At 45.3% G+C, this 8,985-nt stretch overlaps 1 pseudogene; it reads left to right on the top strand.

Moving 5' to 3' along the window:
- Positions 1-5,502: 5,502 nt before the first annotated feature.
- On the top strand, positions 5,503-5,616 carry LOC116975685 (annotated as a pseudogene).
- The last annotated feature ends 3,369 nt before the right edge of the window (positions 5,617-8,985 follow it).

The following is an 8,985-nucleotide window of genomic DNA, read 5'->3' as shown; positions in this document are numbered from 1 at the left end:
CCTTCTGCAGAGGTTGTTCTCTCTGCAACTTCTTGGTTCACTCATTCCCTCTCACCTAAACCACCCCCTCCCCAGGTACCTTCCTCTGCAACAACAGGAGATGCAATATCTGACATACCTCCTCCTTCGCCTCCATCAAGGGACCCCAGCAGTCCTTCCAGGTGAGACAGAGGTTTACATACACCTGTACTAACGGATCTACTGTATCTGGTGATCCCATTGTAGCTTGCTGTACATTGGACAGACCAAGCGGAGTAACCCAATAACCATTTCGCCAAACAATTGCGCTCAGTCGGACAAGGCCTACTGGATCTCCTGATTGCTAAACATTTTTAATCCACTTTCCATCCTGGCTTTTCTGTCCTGGACCTCCTCTAATGCCAGAGTGAAGCCACATGCAAACTGGAGGAATAGCACCTCATATTCTGATTGTCCAGCTTACAACCCAACAGTATGAACATTGAATTGTCCAATTTAGGTAACTAACCAAACGGCCCCACATTTCTGTTCTCTTCCTCTCTCCCCGTGCCCCATCTGGACTCATTCCTCTCTCCCCGTGCCCCACCTGGACTCATACCAATTCTCCACGCTCCCTCCTCCCGACATCCCTTCCTCTAGCTTCACAACTTGCAACTCTTCCAACTCACACCTTCTGTCTTTTTATCTTTGGCCTTTGTTCAACCATCTGCCTATCAAAACCTCTCTCACCTGTACCCACCTATTATTTGTGCAGGGAGGAACCGCAGATGCTGGTTTAAACCAAAGATAGACACACAAAGCTGGAGTGACTCAGCGGGACAGGCAACATCTCTGGAGAGAAGGAAGTCGAGACCCTTCTTCGGACTGAGAGTCAGGGGAAAGGGGAACGAGAGATAAAGACAGTGATACAGAGATATAGAAATATATATGGAGAGATATGGAAAAAAATAAAACAGGACCACGTTTTCTATATCTCTCTATATCACCATCTATATAACTATTTTCCCTTTCCCATGACTCAGAGTCTGAAGAAGAGTCCCGGCCCTTAATTCGTGCCTACCCATGTTCTCCAGAGATGCTGCCTGTCCTGCTGAGTTATTCCAGTAATTTTTTTGTTTACCTGCATCTGCAGTTTGTTGTTTCAACACTACTGTGACTGTCAAGATGACTTTGATGTTATGCCTTACCTTGGTATCTACTTTCAGTCATTTCTCCAGTATTTGAGCATAATATAGTTTCCCAAATGATTTTCTTGACTTCATTCAGGTTTAGTTATCACTAGACTGTGGGGCCCAGTCACACGGGAGGCCTGGTCCCCCCAAAGCAACCCATTCCCCAACGCAATATTCCACCACTCATCCGTTCCCCCAACGTAAACTGTTCCCCCAAAATAATATTCCACAACTCAACCATTGCCCCTAACTGCGCAGGCGCGGCTCATTCCCCCTCATCCCCCAAAACTCTCCCCCCCCTTCCTCTTCATGGGGTGTGAGGGCGTGTGTGGGCAGGGGGGGGGGGGAGGTGGGTGGAGAGCGTGGTGGGGGATGTGGGTGATGGGGGGCGTGGGTGGACGGGGGTGTGGGGGAGAGGGGTGTGGGGGAGGGGTGGTGTGGGGTAGGGGTGGTGGGGGAGGGGTGGTGTGGTGGGGGAGGGGTGGTGTGGTGGGGGAGGGGGGGTGTGGGGGAGGGGGGGTGTGGGGGAGGGGGTGTGTGGGGGAGGGGTTGTGTAGCAATGTTACAACATTTTGAGATTTTAAAAATCAAGACTGCAATTTATCCCATCAGATAAAGCATAAAAAAGAAGTTTAATTTGACACCTAATTCACTTTCATATCTTCAGTATTAAAAAAGTTATGGCCATTTTCATACTCGGAAATTAGCATCTTGTTCCCTATTGCTTTTCCATTGACTTAACACAAAAGCTGTGATCAAGGACAGTCAAAAGCCCATAACTTCCTTAAAAATTAAGAGAACTCTCAATATAATCAAAATTATTATTCTTTGCACAATACATGTGGCTAAAACTGTTGTGGATATTTAGTATAAAAATATTGACTATGGATAGACAATAACACAAAATATAGACGATTTAGATGCTCTTTTGACATGATTATCCAAAAAAAAAAGAAGATTTAAATCATCTTGCGAGTGGGTGTTTCTGGAAAGCGATCGATTGGAACGTTGCCGTTGCCATGAATTTTGTATGGGGCTAAAATAACATTTTCGCCTCGTAAAATTAGATTAAAGACACACCAAGAAGCAAGATTATATGTGAAATAGACGACTTACCTTTTGTTTTGTCCTGATATTACAATCCATCATGTTGTAGACGTTGAGGGCATTCGAAGTCACGTTTTACTTTAATCCAACTATTAAATTGCCCAGCGATTTTTATTAAAAAAAACTGGGAACGGAAGTCCAATCAATTATTCTTCATCGACTAGCAGCCCCAGGAAATCCCTCTCCTACAAGCGATACAAACCTCCCCCCCTCAAAGGCGCCAAAGTCGCGCATGTGGCCAGTGGCAGAACTGCAGCGCCGCTGAAGGTAGGTTTTGTAACATTGCTAGGTTGTGGGGGAAGGGGGGGTGGTGGAAGGGGGGGTGTGGGGAAGGGGATGTGTTGGGAAGGGGGGAGTGGGGGAGGGGGAAGGGGGGTAAGAGAGTGGGAGTTTGTGGGAGGGGGGTGTGGGGGAAGTAGGGGGGTGGGGAGGGGGGTTATTGGGAAGGGCGGAGTGGGGATGGGGAAAAGGGGCGGGGGAAGGGGGTGGTCGCAGCAGACATACCTTGCACTCCGCTCACCCCGCACCTTCGGCTTTCAGCCTCAAGCAGTAGCTCCCGGTCCCACTCCGACTTCACTCAGAGGTTTCCGGTTCAACTTAACAGCTCCCGGCTCATCGTGCTGGTCGCCGCAGAAGCAACCTGCACGCTGCTCTCCGCCCGCATGCTGCTCACGGACTCAGCCGCTTTATTGTCTGCGGGTGCCGGAAGGGGTGTTACCTTCATGGTGACTGACTGGCTAGACGACCAGTCTGCTGATCTCACCATTTTTTTAAACCTTCATATCTTTTCTAATATTTCACCAATTGGATCAAAACCTGCTGCGCTTGGAGTAGAGAAGAACGGTGAGTAAGGTGGTGAAAAAATCCTAGCGATATAGGGTACCCTTTTTGCGCAAATTAAAAAAAAACGCAAACCGGAAGAGCACAAGATGAGAGTTTTAATAATAGAATTTTAGTAATAGAGTTTTAGATGGATAGATTGACAGACAGACAGACAGACCAGTCAGGATAACTTGGATCTGCATTGCATACCTCGAGTGGGCTGGATGCATGCAATCACATACAATAATAAATAGACAGCAACATTTTACTAAAATGTAGAGGAAGACGCCAGGTGTTCATTTTTTTGAGCACCATGCAAACACTATTCCCCGCTCCCCCACATTTAAATGTAGCTTCTGAAGTCTATTTGTTGCCTGAAATGCAATATTTGATGCAAATTCTGTTCCCAAATCCAGCTATTAATTAGTGCTACATCAATAACATACTAGTAGTACTTGGAGTAGGGCTTATATTCTAAGACTGGGGCACACTTAAAGATTACTTGTCAGAGGAAATCCTAACCAGTGTACGCAACAGCACTTGGATTACCATACGCAAGTTAGAAAGGGCACGCTCCCCTAATTGACTGTGTGTCTAAAGAAGTTATAGATCTGAATAATAAGGATCAGTCCAATAACACAAAGCACAGTGCAATAACATGGAGATCAATGGGTATAGAAGGGGATGCTGGGATTTAATAAATGTTCTCATAAAGACATGCGAGTAAACATATGACACATGTGGCAGATAATACATGATATTGTGGAAGGATCAGCGCCAAAGAGCACAGGGCTTTCATAGAGATAACATTTGGAAGATAGACACAGAAAGCTGGGGTAACCCAGTGGGACAGGCAGCAACTCTGGACAGAAGGAATCGGTGACATTTTGAAATCGAGACCCTTCTTCAGATCCTTGGAAGAGTCAGTGAGATGGACCTATGATCTACTCCTATCAAAAATCATTAGTATGTTAATATGTGTACAATAAATGGTGTTTAACATTTGTTTTTCCATATGATTAAAACTGAATGAAATTAGACAATAGACAATAGGTGCATGAGTAGGGCATTCGGTCCTTCGAGCCAGCACTGCTATTCAATGTGATCATGGCTGATCATCCACAATCAGTACCCCGTTCCTGCCTTCACCCCATATCCCCTGACTCCTCTATCTTTAAGAGCCCTATCTAGCTCTCTCTTGAATGTATCCAGAGAAGCTGCCTCCACCGCCCTCTGAGGCAGAGAATTCAGCATCAGTATCAGTATTTACTTTAATGTCATTTTACTTCGGAGTCACGTGAGTGACTACGTGAAGAACCCGTCCAGCACGCATGTGCATCATAACGTTCACGCAGATGTAACAGCGACGAACGAGAGTACAGGCGCTCCCGCTACAAGCCTGAAGGAACGGACCGTTAGGTATGTACTTACCCACAGGTTCGAATTCACAATTTTGCTCCTCTTTGTTGCTCCAGGGGAACTGGAGACAGCAAAGCAGCACAGAGGGAAGCGGCCCCCGTTCGACTCCAGGGAAGGAGCGTTCCGTCAGTGGAGGGGGGAGAGGCGGCACCTGGAACGCACACGCTGCGGTCCACAGCAGGGTACTGAGCCGATGCCCAGTCCGCTAACAGCTGTCTGACCAACAGCAGCGGACTGGAGGGAAACTAAAAAACCGGCCGGTAATCCCTGCATACTCCCGACAAGGAGACTCGCCGCCCGAGAACGGCAGAAATGTCGCCCGAGAGTAAGGTCATGGAGCCAAAAACTCCAGTGAGACTTGCCTCAGGAGCTGGGGCAAGCTCGCCAAGGGAGCATAACACTCCCACTCCAGTGCACTAACAGCACTGGTCATCTCCCTTATCGAGGGATCGATGGCGACCAGGGCTGGGCTGGTCAAGAAGAGGGGTCACTGGCTGAATAACATCGGGAGTATGCTTGAGGTACAGGATCATGAAGAGCTACTGGGTGTGGCCGCTATGTGGCTCCACCACTAGCGAGATGGCTTTTCAGTCTCAACTGACGGCCAGCTTACTACCTGTTCTTTTCAAAAAACCTCTCAAGACAGGTAGTCATGAGGCGTTGGTTAGTACTGGTGAAAATACTGGTGAAAGCTCGGGGCCCGCATGCCAACCCCCGTAAGCCCTTTCAGGCCAGGGTCCAGAGCGGGCCCCATGGAAAATGTGCCACCCCCCAGCAACACCATCCCTACAGACAAGGAACCAGAAACCGAAGAAATGAACACACCACTAAACAACAGTGAAGACAGATAAGTATGGTTCCTACCATCATATAAAAGGTGAAGGGTTTGTACTAACAGGGGGGGGGGGGGGGAAACACACCTGGGTTGGGAACATGAAGAACTATCATACTTGGTAGTTATATACCAAAAGTATTCAAGGATAAAAATTGAATTAAGAAACCCATCACTTCTCGGCCTTTTGGCTAAGACCAAGTGTAGTATCTGTTCTTATCAGTTTAATATCTGATACGTCCCTTACCTAGGGACCATATATTACCAGTTCAGCATGCACCACAAATGGGTCTACCCTCCCACTAAAAAAGAACATGAGGGACTAGCTAACTGGAGAAGATATACAAAGGGGTCATAAAGAAGCCTAATATGAACCTTTGGTACCAACAAACCCAAGATGGTGAATGTCGCACCATCATTGATATACAAGGGGTCATAAGAAGCCCCAGGTTACACATTTATGGAAAATTGTAAATGCTAACCATGGATTTCCCAGGATGCTTTATGGTAGACATCAATTTAAAAGATGCATACTATTCAGTACCCATTCATAAAAGATATTCGGAGATACCAATTTACCTGGATGGGGTAACTATGGCAGTATAAATTATTGACAATGGCTAATATGAGCCAAAACTGTTCCCAGATATTCAAACCAGCCCTGACACTATTAAGGAACATATCGTCATGGCATGTCTCTATGATATTAACAACAGACTAATCCATGGGAATAGCTAATCAACAGTATTAGCTACTAAAACTTATTTAGCCTGAGCCTGTCATACAATCCAGATAGATCTACGTTGACACCATCCACAACTATTGACTATCTGGTATTCAATTAACTCTATCCACTTGTCTATAACATTGTCAAAAGGAGAGTCAGCATATGACACAACCTGTAACAATTAATGGTAACAATCAACCAACCATTCAACAAGTGGCAAGAGTAATTGGGAATTAGTAGCAGCATTACCAGCTACTTAACGAACCTTTCCATTAGAGCTAAGGTGCTAATGTTTAAACTAAATATCCATACCCAGAACATGGTGACAAATGGACTAATCTGGAGTCGTCATCACTATAGACACTGGGCGTAAAACCTAGTTGGAAATATTGAGTAAATTCTATGGGTAAAAGCATATTGTTCAGTAGTGCACCATTTTGCATGTTTGTTTATAAATTAACAACATCACAGTGGTGGCATATACCAAACCACTTGGGCAGAATAAATCGATATCATGTGACAATTTATTTAACAATTGGTAACCGTATGTCGTCAAACATATTCGACCATCAGCAACTTACCTACCAGGTGAGCTAAATACTGTAAACAGACATATTAAACCAAAGTATTTGCTGAAATTACAAAGCAATATGGAACACCAGATATCGATTTCCCTGTATTTCAATTGAATCACCACGTATGTCGCATGAAACAAAACTTTGAGGCAGCGGCAATGAATACATTCCCACTGAACTAGGGAGGGGGGGGGGGGGGGAATCTAATCTCTATGTTCTCCCCCCTTTTTTCCTACCTCATCAGTCAGGTACTACGGCCTCATCAGTCGGGTACTACGCAAACCCTCAGTCATGGTTCCCAGTGGTCCTTGACATGTTCATCAAAACCCTAATGATTTCCCAATAGCCCAGACTTATCAACTCACCCAGTTTCAGGCATAAGCCACCCATGCCACGATAAATTAAACTACTAGGTTGCAGATTTGAAAAGACCATTACTGGGCCTGGGTTGCAGAATTGGGAAGACCACTGCTGGGCCTGGATTGTCAAATAGCACTACCGACACGATGATAGCATCCCATCGCATATCCACTATGGAACATACTTGGCAAACATCAAGAAGTGGGAAGATACTATTCAAATACAGGAACTACATATTCAACTACAACAAAACCTGTACTGGAGTTCCTGGCAGGTCTTCACAACAATGAAGGACTCAGCTACTGCGCCATCAACACAGCCAGAAGTGCTCTGTCAGCCGACGTAACTCGGGCACCAGGACAACAGGCCATAGGGTACCACCCACTGGTGATCAAATTCAGGAGAGGCATATTCAACTCTAATCCATCAGACCTAGGTACACCCAAATCTGGGATGTCAGTGTGGACCTGACGTACCTTAGGGGATGGTCACCAGCCAGGTCCCTCACCCTGGAACAGCCCACCCTGAAGACGGTCATGCTAATGGCCTTGTCTCAGCACAGAGTCCAGTTCCTCCATCTACTACGATTGGATAATATGGTCTACTAGACCGTGTTACATTTACCATTAGGGGCTGGTCAAACAGAGCAGACCAGGAACATCAGGTCTAGTCATGGAATTCCGGGCATACCCACCTGAACCACGGTTATGTGTCATGACCCACTTATTGAATTACATCGACACAATAAGTAATCCTCGAGGGAGAGAAAAGGCCTTATGGGTCAGCCACAAGAAACCTTATGGTCGGGTGACGAGCCAAACTATCTCAAGTGGCTCAAGCAGGTACTGGGAGTTGCTGGAGTACATACTAACGTGTATAAATCTTACTCCACCAGGGCAGCATCCACATCAGTGACTAAGAGGATGGACGTGCCTATGGACCACATCCTGGCTACAGCGGGGTGGTCTAGGGAGTATACGTTCCAAACTTTTATAACAAGCCGCTGGCAGAACCTATATCGTTTGCAGAAAAAGTATTAGAATCTGCAAAAAATATATAATTTAAGCCCGGGGGAGCATTTTGGTCTTGTTATTGTTAATAACACCATTATTGTTTTACAAACAGATTCATGGTTGATTAGGATAACATACTTCCTCCCTCGAATGAGTTCGGCAGCGAGTGAAGTATGAACTGTTACACGGTTTGAAATCACAGAGCTTTAAAATCTTCACGTAGTCACTCACGTGACTCCGAAGTAAAATAGTAAGATTAAACGAGAACTTACCAGTTTGAAGTTTGATCTGTATTTTATGAGGAGTTACGATGAGGGAATACGTGCCCTCCGCTCGCTCAATAATAGAATAATAGAAACTGGTATCTAAGCTCTCCTTTTCTTTACTATATTTATTTCAATTACTGTGTCTTTCTGTGATTCCACACCGCTGCTTTGAAGTATGTCGCGCATGCGTGCTGGACGGGTTCTTCACGTAATCCCTCATCGTAACTCCTCATAAAATACAGATCAAACTTCAAACTGGTAAGTTCTCGTTTAATCTTACTATTTTATCTGAGTACTTACATACACAGATGAAACGAAAAAATTGTTTCTCAATCAGTTCCCATCAGTGCGGTTAATAAAAACAGAATAAATACATATAGCTTTAAAAATTAAAATTACCATATCTAAAATAGGCCTAAAAATTGAATTAAAAACAGACATTCAGACCGAACAGTGGCTTTGCTTTGACAGATGCCTAGTTGTCAAAGTATGGGCGAGGTTACATGTGTTGGTGTATGATGTATGGGGAGGGGACACAGTCCGTTAACCAGTCTTATTGCCTGTGGGAAGAAGCTGTGTAGCATCCTGCTGGTTTTGCAGCTGATGCTCCTGTACCTGTTCCCAGATGGCAGAATGGAGAAGATGTGGTGTGATGGATGATAGGGGGCCTTGATAATGGAGATGGCTCTGCGGATGCTCCGCTTCTGATAGAT

Source organism: Amblyraja radiata, chromosome 7 (genome assembly GCF_010909765.2).
Source record: "Amblyraja radiata isolate CabotCenter1 chromosome 7, sAmbRad1.1.pri, whole genome shotgun sequence".
Taxonomy (NCBI): Eukaryota; Metazoa; Chordata; class Chondrichthyes; order Rajiformes; family Rajidae; genus Amblyraja; species Amblyraja radiata.
This window is presented reverse-complemented; position numbering and strand designations above follow the sequence as displayed.